The following is a 12,653-nucleotide window of genomic DNA, read 5'->3' as shown; positions in this document are numbered from 1 at the left end:
ACGAGCGAGGTAGACAATGGGGACCCAGTGGATGTGGTGTACCTAGATTTCCAAATGGCCTTCGACAAGGTGCCGCACAAGAGGCTACTGCATAAGATAAGGATGCATGGCATTAAGGGTAAAGTATTAGCATGGATAGAGGATTGGTTGACTAACAGGAAGCAAAGAGTGGGGATAAATGAGTGCTATTCTAGCTGGCAGTCAGTGACTAGTGGTGTGCCTCAGGGATCGGTGTTGGGACCGCAATTATTTACAATTTATATCGATGATTTGGAGTTGGAAACCACGTGTAGGGTGTCAAAGTTTGCAGATGACACTAAGATGAGTGGCAAAGCAAAGTGTGCAGAGGACTGTGAAACTTTGCAGAGGAACATAGATACATTGAGTGAGTGGGCAAAGGTCTGGCAGATGGAATATAATGTAAATAAATGTGAAGTCATACATTTTGGTAGGAGTAATAGTAAAAAGGGTTATCACTTGAATGGTAAAAAGTTGCAGCATGCTGCTATGCAGAGGGACCTGGGTGTCCTTGTGCATGAATCACAGAAGGTAGGTCTGCAGGTACAACAAGTAATTGGGAAGGCAAATAGAATTTTGTCCTTCGTTGCTAAACAGATTGAGATTAAAAGCAGAGAGGTTATGATGCAGCTGTACAAGGTGCTGGTGAGGCTACACCTGGAGTACTGTGTGCAGTTTTGGTCTCCTTACTTGAAAAAGGATGTATTGGCACTGGAGGGGGTGCAAAAGAGGTTCACTAGGTTGATTCCGGAGTTGAGGGGGTTGGCTTATGAGGAGAGACTGAGTAGATTGGGATTATATTCATTGGAATTCAGAAGATTGAGGGGGGATCTTATAGAAACATATAAAATTATGAAGGGAATAGATAAGATAGAAGTAGAGAGGATGTTTCCACTGGCAGGTGAAGCTAGGACAAGAGGGCACAGCCTCAAGATTAGAGGGAGCAGATTTAGGACTGAATTGAGAAGGAATTTCTTCACCCAGAGGGTTGTTAGTCTATGGAATTCCTTGCCCAGTGAAGTAGTTGACGCTACTTCAGTAAACGTTTTTAAAAAAAAGGTAGATTTTTTTTGAACAATAAAGGAATTAAGGGATATGGTGAGAACGCGGCTAAGTGGATCTGAGTCCACGAAAAGATCAGCCATGATCTTATTGAATGGCGGAGCAGGCTCGAAGGGCCAGACGGCCTACTCCTGCTCCCAGTTCTTATGTTCTTATTCCACCTCAGGAGCCTACAGCCCAATGGCCTAAACATGGAATTCACTGGTTTTAAAATCTCCCCACCCCCGGCCTCATCCCATGACCAACCCTCCCTCTCATCCCGCCTCCTTGAACTTGACACAACCTGTCCACCTTCTCTTCCGCCTATCCGCCCCTCCCACCTCACTGACCAATCCCCACCACTCCCTACCTGCACTCACCTATCGCCATCCCAACTACCATCCCTAACCCCACCCCTCCTCTCTATTTATTTCTGTGCTCCCTTCCCCGTCCCCATTTCTAAAGAAGGGTACAAACCCAAAACATTAACTTTCCTGCTCCTCTGATGCTGCCTGACCTGTTGTGTTCCTCCAGCTCCACACTGTATGATCACCAGCAGTTGTTTCTCTCTCATGAGAGAACAGCCTTATGGCCTAGTAAGACTGTGGTGACTTTTTTAAACTTGTTCTTATATTGTATATGGTGTTCTTGGTTTCAAATTACAGTGAAATAGTGAACATTGCATTCTACTTCAAGAACTATTTAAAAAAACTGATTTAAAATATCAAATATTTCGATTGCAAAACAAATCAGTTCTCATCATCCCTCCAGCTACATTATACATTCTGAAGGAATGTCATGTAAAGATATTTGCCTCTAATTAGCCTACCTAGACAGTCATTTTGCATATTGATCATTCTTGAAGAAGTCATCAGGGCTTGTGTTCATCATTCTACATTTTCCTTGAGAAGTTCTCCAAATGATCATTCGCAGGATGTGGGGAATGCTGACAAACAGGCATGTTGCTCAAAGAAAGTGTTGCTGGGCCTTTTCTGGATTTAATAGAACTTAATGTGAAGTGTTGCCTTTTGGTAAGGCAAAGCAGGGAAGGACTTACACAGTTAATGGTAGGGCCCAGGGAAGTGTTGCCGAGCAATATGACTTCGGGGCGCAGGTGCATAGTTCCTTGAAAGTGGGATCATAGGTAGACAGGGTCATGAGAAAGGTGTTTGGTGTGCTTGCCCTTATTGGTCATAATAGGATTTGGGAATTCATGTTGAAGCTGTACTGGACATCAGTGACGCCACTTTTAGAATACTGCATATAATTCTGCTCACTCTTCTATAGGAATGATGTTGTTAAATTTTAAAGAATGCAGGAAAGATTTACAATGATGTTGCCAGGACTGGAGGTTTTGAGCTATAGGGAGAGGCTGAATAGGTCGGGGCTATTTTCCCTGCAGCAGCGGAGGTTTTGGGGGGGTGGTGGTGGGTGACCTTATAGAGATTTATAAAAATCACGAGAGTCCTGAATAGGGTAAATAGCCAAGGTCTGTTCCTGGGGTGGGGAGTCCAAAACTGGAGGCCCATATGAGGTGAAAGATTTAAAAGGTGCCTAAGGGTAACTTTTTCATGCAGAGGGTGGTGCGCGTATGGAACGAGCTACCAGAGGAAGTGGTAGAGGCTGATACAATTACAGCATTTAAAAGGCATCTGGATGGGTACATGAATAGGAAGGGTTTAGAGGAATATGGGCTAAATGCTGGCAAATGGGACTAGGTCAGTTTGAAAAATCTGGTTGACGTTGATGAATTGGACTGAAGGGCCTGTTTCCGTGCTGTGTGACTGAGTTGCTAATCCACTTTTCGGCATTTAATGTCAAGCAAATTGGAATAGGCCTGGAGTTCCATGTGGCCAGACACAAGTCTGAGAGTGGATTTTCCCTAATGGGAATCTGTCAGCTTTGTTACCACTTTTACTGAATTCAACTTTATATTTTACATGTTTTTTTAAACTAAATTTAAATTCTCATGGTGGATTTATGAGTTCACATTTAGTGATACAGGCCTCTAAACTGCTAGGAAAATAATATAATGACTACACTTCCATAACCTCCATAAAAGCTTCAGAATGTAGCTCTTCAACTAGCTCTTTTCTAAAGTGAAGAGATCATGTTTCACTGTCCTTTCCTGAGATTGAGTGAGCAGTTGCAAAACCTGGAGAAATACATGGTGAAGTTTAAGATTACACTCATTTAAATGGAAATGAATATCTTTCTACATAGAGCAAAACCTTCTTATCACTCTGGGTGAGGGTAAAAAGTATTGTCCTTAGGTTTCTGGGTGGCATGGTGGCTCAGTGGTTGGCACTGCTGCCTCACAGTGCCATGGGCCCCTGTTTGATTCCAGCCTTGGGTGACTCTCTGTGTGGAGTTTGCACATTCTCACTGTGTCAGTGTGGGTTTCCTCCGGCTGCTGCGGTTTCCTCCACTGGTCCAAAGATGTGCAGCTTAAGTCGATGCTAAATGGTCATGCTAAATTGTCCATAGTGTCCAGGGATGTCCTGGCTAGCTGGGTCAGCCATGGGAAATACAAGGATAGAGTAGGGTGTGGATCTGAGTGGGATGTTCTTCAGAGGGTCAGTGTGGACTTAATGGGCTGAATGGCCTGCTTCCACAGCCTAGGGATTCTATGAATCTAGGCTGGGCCCCAGAGAATGTCACAATTTGTTACAATTCCAGACACACGCACACAAATCATTCTACTCCAGGTGAGTATGGGGAAACCGACTCCCGTTCTTTATTCTATACCCTCTCACACCAAACTCAGTTGGTTGCAGCATGCTTAACTTAACACAAAGGATCCCGTTCTGAGGAAGGGTCACTGGACCCGAAACGTTAACTCCGTTTTCTCCTCCACAGATGCTGCCAGACCTGCTGAGCTTTTCCATCAACTTTGTTTTTGTTCCTGATTTACAGCATCTGCAGTTCTTTTGGTTTTTACAAAGGATCCCTTCCCTTATTGATATCTTTCCCTATTGCATTATATTTACGTTTTAAAAGAACCGATTTAAGCCTTTCTTCTGTTAAGGAAGGAATGAGTTTATTACTTACTAAGAAGGAGAAATATTTAAAAGTGAGAAGTAAGGAAATACACAAAAGTTAGATAAAAAGATTTACCAGTCAATCTTTGGCTTCTCCCTGAGGAGTAAATGCTGAAAGATTATGACCATTAAGTGGATGGTTCTGCTAGTGTCATTTGAATAGCTGGGCCTGGAGATTCTTGGTTCAACAGTTAGTTAACCCCATATCCTTTTGATTTGTAAGTTGCAGCAATCAAAGAAAAAGAGAAATACTTTCCCCTTCATGTGGAGAGTGCTTAGTGAATATTCTTCAGCTCTGATTTTCACAACACACACCAGCCTCGTACAACTAGGACACTAGACTAACACACATGGACCTGGATTACAGTCATTTTATATATTTCTTCTCTTGTGTATTTCTTCAAGGAGAAAATACAAACATATCTATCTTTCACCTCACATCATGTCTATAGTTTAGGAAATACCACTCACATATGGTGGTTTGTGCTGAGGTGGTAATTGGCCTCCATTACCTGATTATTGTTCAGTTTCTGCATTGCATCTTTTACTTTGAAATCTTGTTGTCCATAATGTGTATTGGGGCTGAGTACAATCCACACAGGAATTGTCCATATGTACATTGAACTATGCCTTCAGAACTTACCATCCCAGACATCTTTGAGTTGTGTGCTTTATCCGGTTAAAAGCACAATGTATCAGTAACTAATGTGGAGTTATGACATGGTTGTATTCTACTAATTTATCTATTTTGGCTACTTTTGTGATTGCTACGTGAAGTGAGCAGATATCCTCAATGCCTTGAGTCAATAAATGTAGAGCTGGAGAAGCACAGCCGGTCAGACAGCATCCGAGGAGTAGGAAAGTCAATGTTCTGGGCTGAAACCTTTCGTCAGGATCCAATCTTTTTATTGCCTTGTCTATCACAATCTCTAGACCTTCCAGTTTCCCATTGCTGCTGTTGAATGCCATTTATAGAAGATATAGACCAGCTACATTTTACTTTCATTCTACAGTACTGTAAAGTTGCCATAGTCCCAGAGGGCCATAGGGTTGCCCACCAGGAAAAAGCTGACTGGTGGCAGTTTAACCTGAAGGTCACCACACATCAGATAGGAAAGGTTGAGAAGGCAAGTTCTTCATGGTAACCTTAGCTGGTGCTGGAAGTGAATCCACATTGTTAGTGTCACTCTGCATTGCAAACTAGACATCCAGACAAGTAAGCTAACTGACCCCAGTGAACTGACAGTACCATACACTTGCTGAATTTTATCTGCCCTTATTCAGCTCATTCTCAGATTTATTTTGTCTTTGTTCTATTCCCTTGGCTCTGGTTCTGGCAGTGAACTGTATTGTAATGCTGAAGTATATGGAAGGTCTGATTGAGTTAGAGCTAGTGCATGCTGGAATGCAGTGAAACCGAAGCACAGATGCTCAATTGCTATCCTTCATTTTTTTTTTCTGTGATTTCTCAGAATGAAACGTAAAGGAAAGATGTTGTCTGATTAAAAAGAAGTATCAGATATTATCGTGTATGTTGTCAGCATGAGCTGCATACAGTGGCAGTTGGCTCTTTTGCTCCTCTTCTGTAGACCAATAAGAACAAGTTAACTGCACATTTTCAGAATTATTATACAATGACCTCTACTGGAAGGTTTCTGGTGTGGCAGGCACAGGCTTGGCTGCTCCTATTGTAAATTCAGTTGTTCCCACTCCCTCTTCCGAGTTAGAAGGTTCGAAATCAACCCTTGGATACACTTGCTCTTGACACAGATAAGGCCCTTAAGAACTGCTTTTTGGCTACCTCAATTTTTACAGCTGATGAGTAGAAGGATGAGGATAGTGGGAAGCACTACTCAGCTGTTGGGCACACAGGATATGTTAATCTAACAAATATCTGAGATTAGGAGGGATCTAGGTAATGACAGTTAATTGATTAATTTGTGACTAGGTATAAGCAGGGGAGTGGCTAAGATTAAGGGAGAGAACTGTTTGCTTGGAAAAGTCAATAAATTCTTTGCACGAAGAAGATCAGGTGTCTTAGTAATTGTTTGAGCAACCTCATTAGAATCTATTAACACGGCATGGCACTTTCATAGTCACTATTTTGATATGGACATCTTCCCCTGACCCCATTTCCCAGCCTGTCCCTCAAATTACCCCCTCCCCTGCCCCTGTATCCTTGCATTGATGCTCGGAAATCTCCCACATTCTGGTCCTGGGACTTAGAATCTCAGGACTGTTTCAGTCCCAGCAGCCGACAGTTCTGCTAAATATGAGACAGAAATCTCACCTCCAACCAGTCAAGTAGCTATGGGATAATAAGCATTGGAAAGAATGCAGGTCATGAGGCAGTAAATATCCCCAACAGTTAATGTTGACACACCAATGCAGCACTGTGGGAGCACCAAGGGGCAAGATTGAAAGACAATATGTTTAGGAGGAGCAATAAAGGTCGGTTTGGTGTCTGAGTCAATACATTTGTCTTTCAATCAACATCACAAAAATAGGTCATCTGATCATTTTCAAATAATACAACAGTGAATACTCTTCAAAAAATACAATTTAGGTAGGGTTGTTGGACTCAAATGTTAATTCTTTTTTCTCTCCACATAAGCTAGCAGATGTGCTAAGCTTTTCCAGCAAATCTTGCTTTTGTTTGTTTCAGATCTCCATCATCCTCAGTTCTTTGTTTTATCAAAAAATACTTATTTGGTTATAAATCACTTGAAGAAATCCAGTGGTCGTGGAGTGTCCTATATAAATGCAAGTATTATCTTTTACTTACGAGCCTCCCTGCAAAGAGGTAACCTGCTGACAGCCAAAGTCAGGGCTCAGATATAAACATTGGATATTTACACAGCCAGATCCAAATAAGGAAGTCACTAAGGAAAATTGTTATTGTGGCATTCCATTCTCAATAACAGAACAGCAACATGGGCATCACTTTCACGTTCTTGTTTTTTGCTGGTTTCCATGCAATTTCAATTAAAATTCAACATGCACAGGAAACACTTGCAATCACAATGTGGATTAGATTTTCAGTGCTGAAACCAGCCATCGGCTGCCAATGCAGCAGCAATTCATGGGCTACAGCCTCCTGGATAAACAGGGAGGCTGTTTATCACAGCCACAACATTCCTGCCAAACTCCATTGCCACTTACATAAGTCTTATTGAGAGAGCAAAGATGGCAAAGAAATCAATCTTAGATTTCAGTTGCAAATATTTCACATTATTTTCATATTTTTCATGTGTGCGTCATGGTTCTTTGTTGAACCTAGCTTAGCCAGAGAGCTAAATGTACTGGTGTGCCTCATGGTTGGCTCACATTGATGTTTACAGATGTGTTAGGGACATTTATTTATTGCCAAAGAAACAGCATGGTGTTTTTGTGTTCCCTTCTTAGTGAATGTTCATGTTTGTCGTCATATTGTACTTTTCAAATTGTGGGATGTGGCTAAACTTGCAGTATCAACTCTTCCATGCATTGTAAAGGACAGATTCATACATTGTTTACAGCACAGAAGGAGACCATTTGACCCATCGTGTCCATACTGGTCAATAAAGATCTAACTACAGTATACTAATCCCATTTTCCAGCTTTTGGCCCAAACACTGCTTAGAAGTTTCGAGAATTTCTGACTCAGCCACACTTGCAGGCAATGAGTTGCAGACTTCCGACACTTTGTAGTTGAAAAGATTCTCTTCAACTCTTGTTTTAGCCTTCTATCAACCTTGTTGGTTGGTGATTGACCCCTCTGCTAATGGAAAATGTGCTTTTCTATCCATCCCATCTATAGCCCTTCTAATCTTATACACCTCTACCAGATCCTCTTTTAGCCGTCAATACTCCAAGTAAGAAAACCCCAGCCTTTCAAATCTTGCCTCATAGCTTAGACCCTCAAGGGGTATTAGGTCAAGAACTGCCAACACAACTACCCTGCAACATATACTTCCTGAGAGAGGAACAAAATAAAATGCTTCTCAGGGCATAATGTTTCCATGGCTGACATTTCATTGCAAATACATTCATAAAGTTATTGCTATTTAGGAACCAAGCTATAAAGGTTACCCATCTTTAGTGTCATCCCATCTTAGAACCCTGTCTAAGCAGTATTACTTTCCCCTCATCCCAGTGTAATATACAACTTAGCCATGCCAACCAGAGTGCTGCACTGTCCCCGTACTGAAAACAGGGAGGTTGTGACATTAATGTTCCACAACCTTCAGAAACCCATATCATTCAAGACACTATCATGACACTATAATGAAGTAAGAACCGTTAATTATCTCATAGTAAAGAGCTTAAAGGCAACAGTGATCACAACCTGATAGAATTTCACATTCATTTTGAGGGTAAGAATTGTGAGTCTAAGACTAGTAACTTAAACTTAACCAACAGCAATTACAAGGGATGGAGACAGAGTTGCCTAAAGTGAACCCAGTAAAAATATATTAAGAGGGAGGACAGTCAACTAACAGTGGTAAATATTGAAGGAGACCTTTATAACTTTCAGTATAGATACATTTGATTAAGGCAGATTCTGCAAGAAGGATGTACCACCAATAGTGAGCTCAAGATATTAAGGATGGTATCAAATTGAAATAAATGCCATAGAATACTGTGATGATTAGGGGTCAGTTAGAAGATTGCTGCATAGTTTTGAAACCAGCAAAACATGACTGAAACAAATGGATAAATTAGAACATGACAGAAAGCGAGCTGGAAATATAAAAACAAATAGTAAGAGTTGTACAATTATGTTAAGAGAAAAGAGTAAATAGAATGAGTGTTGATCACTTAAAAGGTGAGACTAGCCAATTAATAACATGAAACAAATATATGAGGAAGCATTGCCAAGTATTTTATGTATTTCTTCATTCTACAGGGTGCACAAAATATCCCAAGAATACTTGAAAAACTGGAGGTAAAAGGGAGGAAGGAAATTAAAACATTTTTTCCAATTGGGAAAGGATAGTGGGAAAACTAATAATATTAAAGGCTGATAGACTGTATGACAGCCTGATAGCCTGTATACTAGTCAACTGAAAGAACTGCCCATGGACTAAATGTTGCATTAGTTGTGATCTTCAAAAATTCCTTGGTTTTGGGAAAAACAAAAATGTATCACTTGGAGACATCAGGGAGATAGAAAGCACAATACTACAGGCCATTTCACTCGATATCTGTGATGGGGAAAATGCTATTAATGAGGTAATAGCCATTTAAAATTATTATATATTCAGAGTTAACACAGTTTTGTGAAAGGGAAATTGTTTCACCAATTTATTAACATCCTTTGACAAAATAATAAACAAAGTAAATACAAGCAACCTGCAGATCTAGTGCATTTTTATAATGTGTCACATTAATGGTTACTTCACAAAATAAAGCTCATTATGTAGGCAGTTATATATGAGCATGGATAAAGGATTGGTTAGTGAACAGGAAGCACAGAATAGGCCTAAATGGATAATTTTCAAGTTGGCAATCTGTAACAAACGGTGTGTCACAGGAATCAGTGTTGGGACCTCAACTACTTACAACTTAAATAAATGACTTTGATGGTGGAATAGAGTGTATGATTGTTAAATTTACTGATGATGAAAAGATAGGCAAGATAGGGAGTATATTGTCAAGTGGGCATAAAGAACATACAGGTAGTTGTCCCATAACGCAACAGTTATGTTCTTGCATGACCTCACACTATAGAAAATTGCCATAGAAAATTGCATTATAGAGAAATCACTTTACCTGTGCAGCAGAAAGTTCGTGTTATCCAAACAGTGTCCACTATTCATCAAACACGAAACACGTGTTATAGCAGAACCACCTGTATAAACGGATTTAGATAGATTAAGTAAGTGGAGAAAAGATGGCAAATGGAGTAAAATATGGGAAAGTATGGACTTTGTCTGTTATGGCAGGTCAGATAGAAAAGTGATATGTTCTTTGAATGGAGAGAGATAGCAGAATTCTAAAGTAGAGAGAGATTTGGGTGCCCTGGTCTATGATACACACATAGTTAATATGTAGGCACAGAAAGTTTTAGGGCAAATGGAAGGTTAGAATTTATTGCAAGGGAAATTAAGTACAAAAGAAGGAAGGTGTTACTACAATGTGTCTGCATTTTGAGCACTGTATACAGTTTTACATCCTTTACTTGGAGCAATGGGGGCTGTGTCATTGAATATGTTCATGACTGAGTTGGATGGATTTTTGATCAACAAGCGAATCAATGGTTATTGAGGGAGCTGACAGGAAATTGGAGTTGAGGCCATAGTCAGATGAGCCTGATCTTATCAAATGCAAGCTTGTGGGGCTGATTTATCTATTGATGCTCTTAAACCTTACATTTTGCATTCTTGTATTCTCCCCATCAGTTACCATAATTTCAGTTGATAGTTTTTGGCTTTCTTAAGTCCCATAACTTTTTTCCATTACCATTTTGTACACTGCATTAAATCCACAAGGTTATCATTTTTGAAAAAGATTTAGATTCCCCTCTACTGCTGGTATTTTGACATCTTCTTCCACTGCAAAAATAGGGAAAATGTTTAATTCTGCAAGTTTGTCATTTCCCTATTATCTGTTATCACCTTGCTACATTTGTTCCTGAAGAATTTTTATTCCTCTTTACTTCTCTCTTTCTCCTAAAATGTTTAGAGAAATCATTGAAGTCAACTTTAATACAATTGACTTTCTTTTTGAATACGTCTTTAGAGTGAGGATAGCAGCAATGACATTGCATCAGGATATCTCGATTATGAGAGGGTTAACGAAATTGGTGCTTATGTACTCCAGAACACTGTTTCCTCACTGCAGGTGCTGTGCTTCCAGCTTAACTGCTGTTGCTAAATCTGATGATAATTTTCTGTGGGCATTGCAAATATTTTTAAAAGGATCAGTTTAGGAGTGATGAGTCACTTTGCTGTGAAACCAACAGCACCTTATTATTGAGTCTAAGTGTCATTGGCGGGAAAACTGATACTTAGCCTGGAAAATCAGAATTGGCATTGATTTAATTGGAGGGACAGTTATGGGAATTTGGTTCTCTGTTTTTGGCAAAGCAACAACGAAGACATGCCAAAGTCCCAAACGAATATAGTGTGAGTAATAGTGGAACTTATTCGCTAATTTCTACTTTTGTTTTGTGGTCTGAGAGTCTCTGCGTTGTAGCTGCCTTATTACAATGATACAGGTCACTGGAAAACTAAGGTCAAAATGTTTAGGATGGAAAAGATTTTTTAAAATGTTGAAAGCAGAATACATGTTATGGAGATGGCTGATGTAGATAATGAAAGTACACAGGCTGTGTCAATAAGATTCACAGATTTAACAAAATGGGGCCTGTTATGTGAATGTAAAATGACTAAACTTTAGATTGTGTAAAGGAAATCAAAAACAAATTCTGAAGTCAGATTATAGAGATAAGTAAAATCGAGTAAATTATGATCGATCAAAATGTAAAAGAGAATAAAATTCCCAAAAGGCATGATCCTCAGACAATATTGGCATTCACCGATTACAGGACAAAGGAAGCCTTATTGCAATTGTACGGAATCTTAGTGAGACCACACCAGGACCATTGTGTGCAGTTTTGGTCTCCTTAACTAAGACAATATATAGTTTCCAGAGAGGGAGGATAGCGAACATTCAGTAGACTGATTCCAGGGAAGACGGTTTGTTATATAGGAAAGATTGAGTCAACTGGGCCTGCAGTCACTGGAGTTCAGAAGAACATGAGGGGATCTGATTGAAATGTATAAAATTCTGTCAGAGCTGAACAGACTAGATTTAAGAATGATGTTTCCCCTGGCTGGGGGATCCAGAACAAGGGCTCGACATCTCAGGATATACAATAAGGCATTTCAAACTGAATTGAGGAGAAATTTCTTCACTCAGAGGGTGATGAAACTGTGGGATTCTCTACAACAGAAATTTGTGGAGGCTAAGTCAGTGAATATATTTAAGAGATTAAAAGTAAATAGTTCTAGATACTAAAAGCGTAAAGGGGATTGGGGAGAGACCAGGACTGTGGCCTTGAGATAGAAGATCAGTTACAATCATGCTGAATGGCACAGCAGCCTCAATGGGCTGAATGGCCTACCTTTGCTCGTATTTTCTGTGTTTCTATGTCAACATACTCTTCAGGAAAGGTAATGATGATGATTGGATCTGGTATTGAATGAACTGAAAAAAACAGCAGACATAGACAGTAATAAAAATAATGAAATGATAACACAAAAGTAGGAATAAGAGAGAATAAAGAAAGGTGTTAAGAACAAAAGTAATAGGAATTGGAATAGGCTATTCTGTACTTTGAACTTGGTCTAGTGTTGGATATGGTCATGGCCGAACCTCTCCCTCAACTTTGTTGAGGTGGTGACGGCAGCGGTGTCATGATGGTGGCAGCTCCTGGTTGCCGTAGGCCTGGAGCCAGAGTGTCCTGGTTATCGGTGAGGCAGTGGGGATGGGGTGTCTTGTTTATTGGTGAGGCAGTGGGGATGGGGTGTCCTGGTTATGGGTGAGGCAGTGGGGATGGGGTGTCTT

This window comes from Rhincodon typus, chromosome 5 (assembly GCF_021869965.1).
Source record: "Rhincodon typus isolate 14 chromosome 5, sRhiTyp1.1, whole genome shotgun sequence".
NCBI classification, from domain to species: Eukaryota; Metazoa; Chordata; class Chondrichthyes; order Orectolobiformes; family Rhincodontidae; genus Rhincodon; species Rhincodon typus.
Note: the sequence above shows the minus strand (reverse complement) of the source record.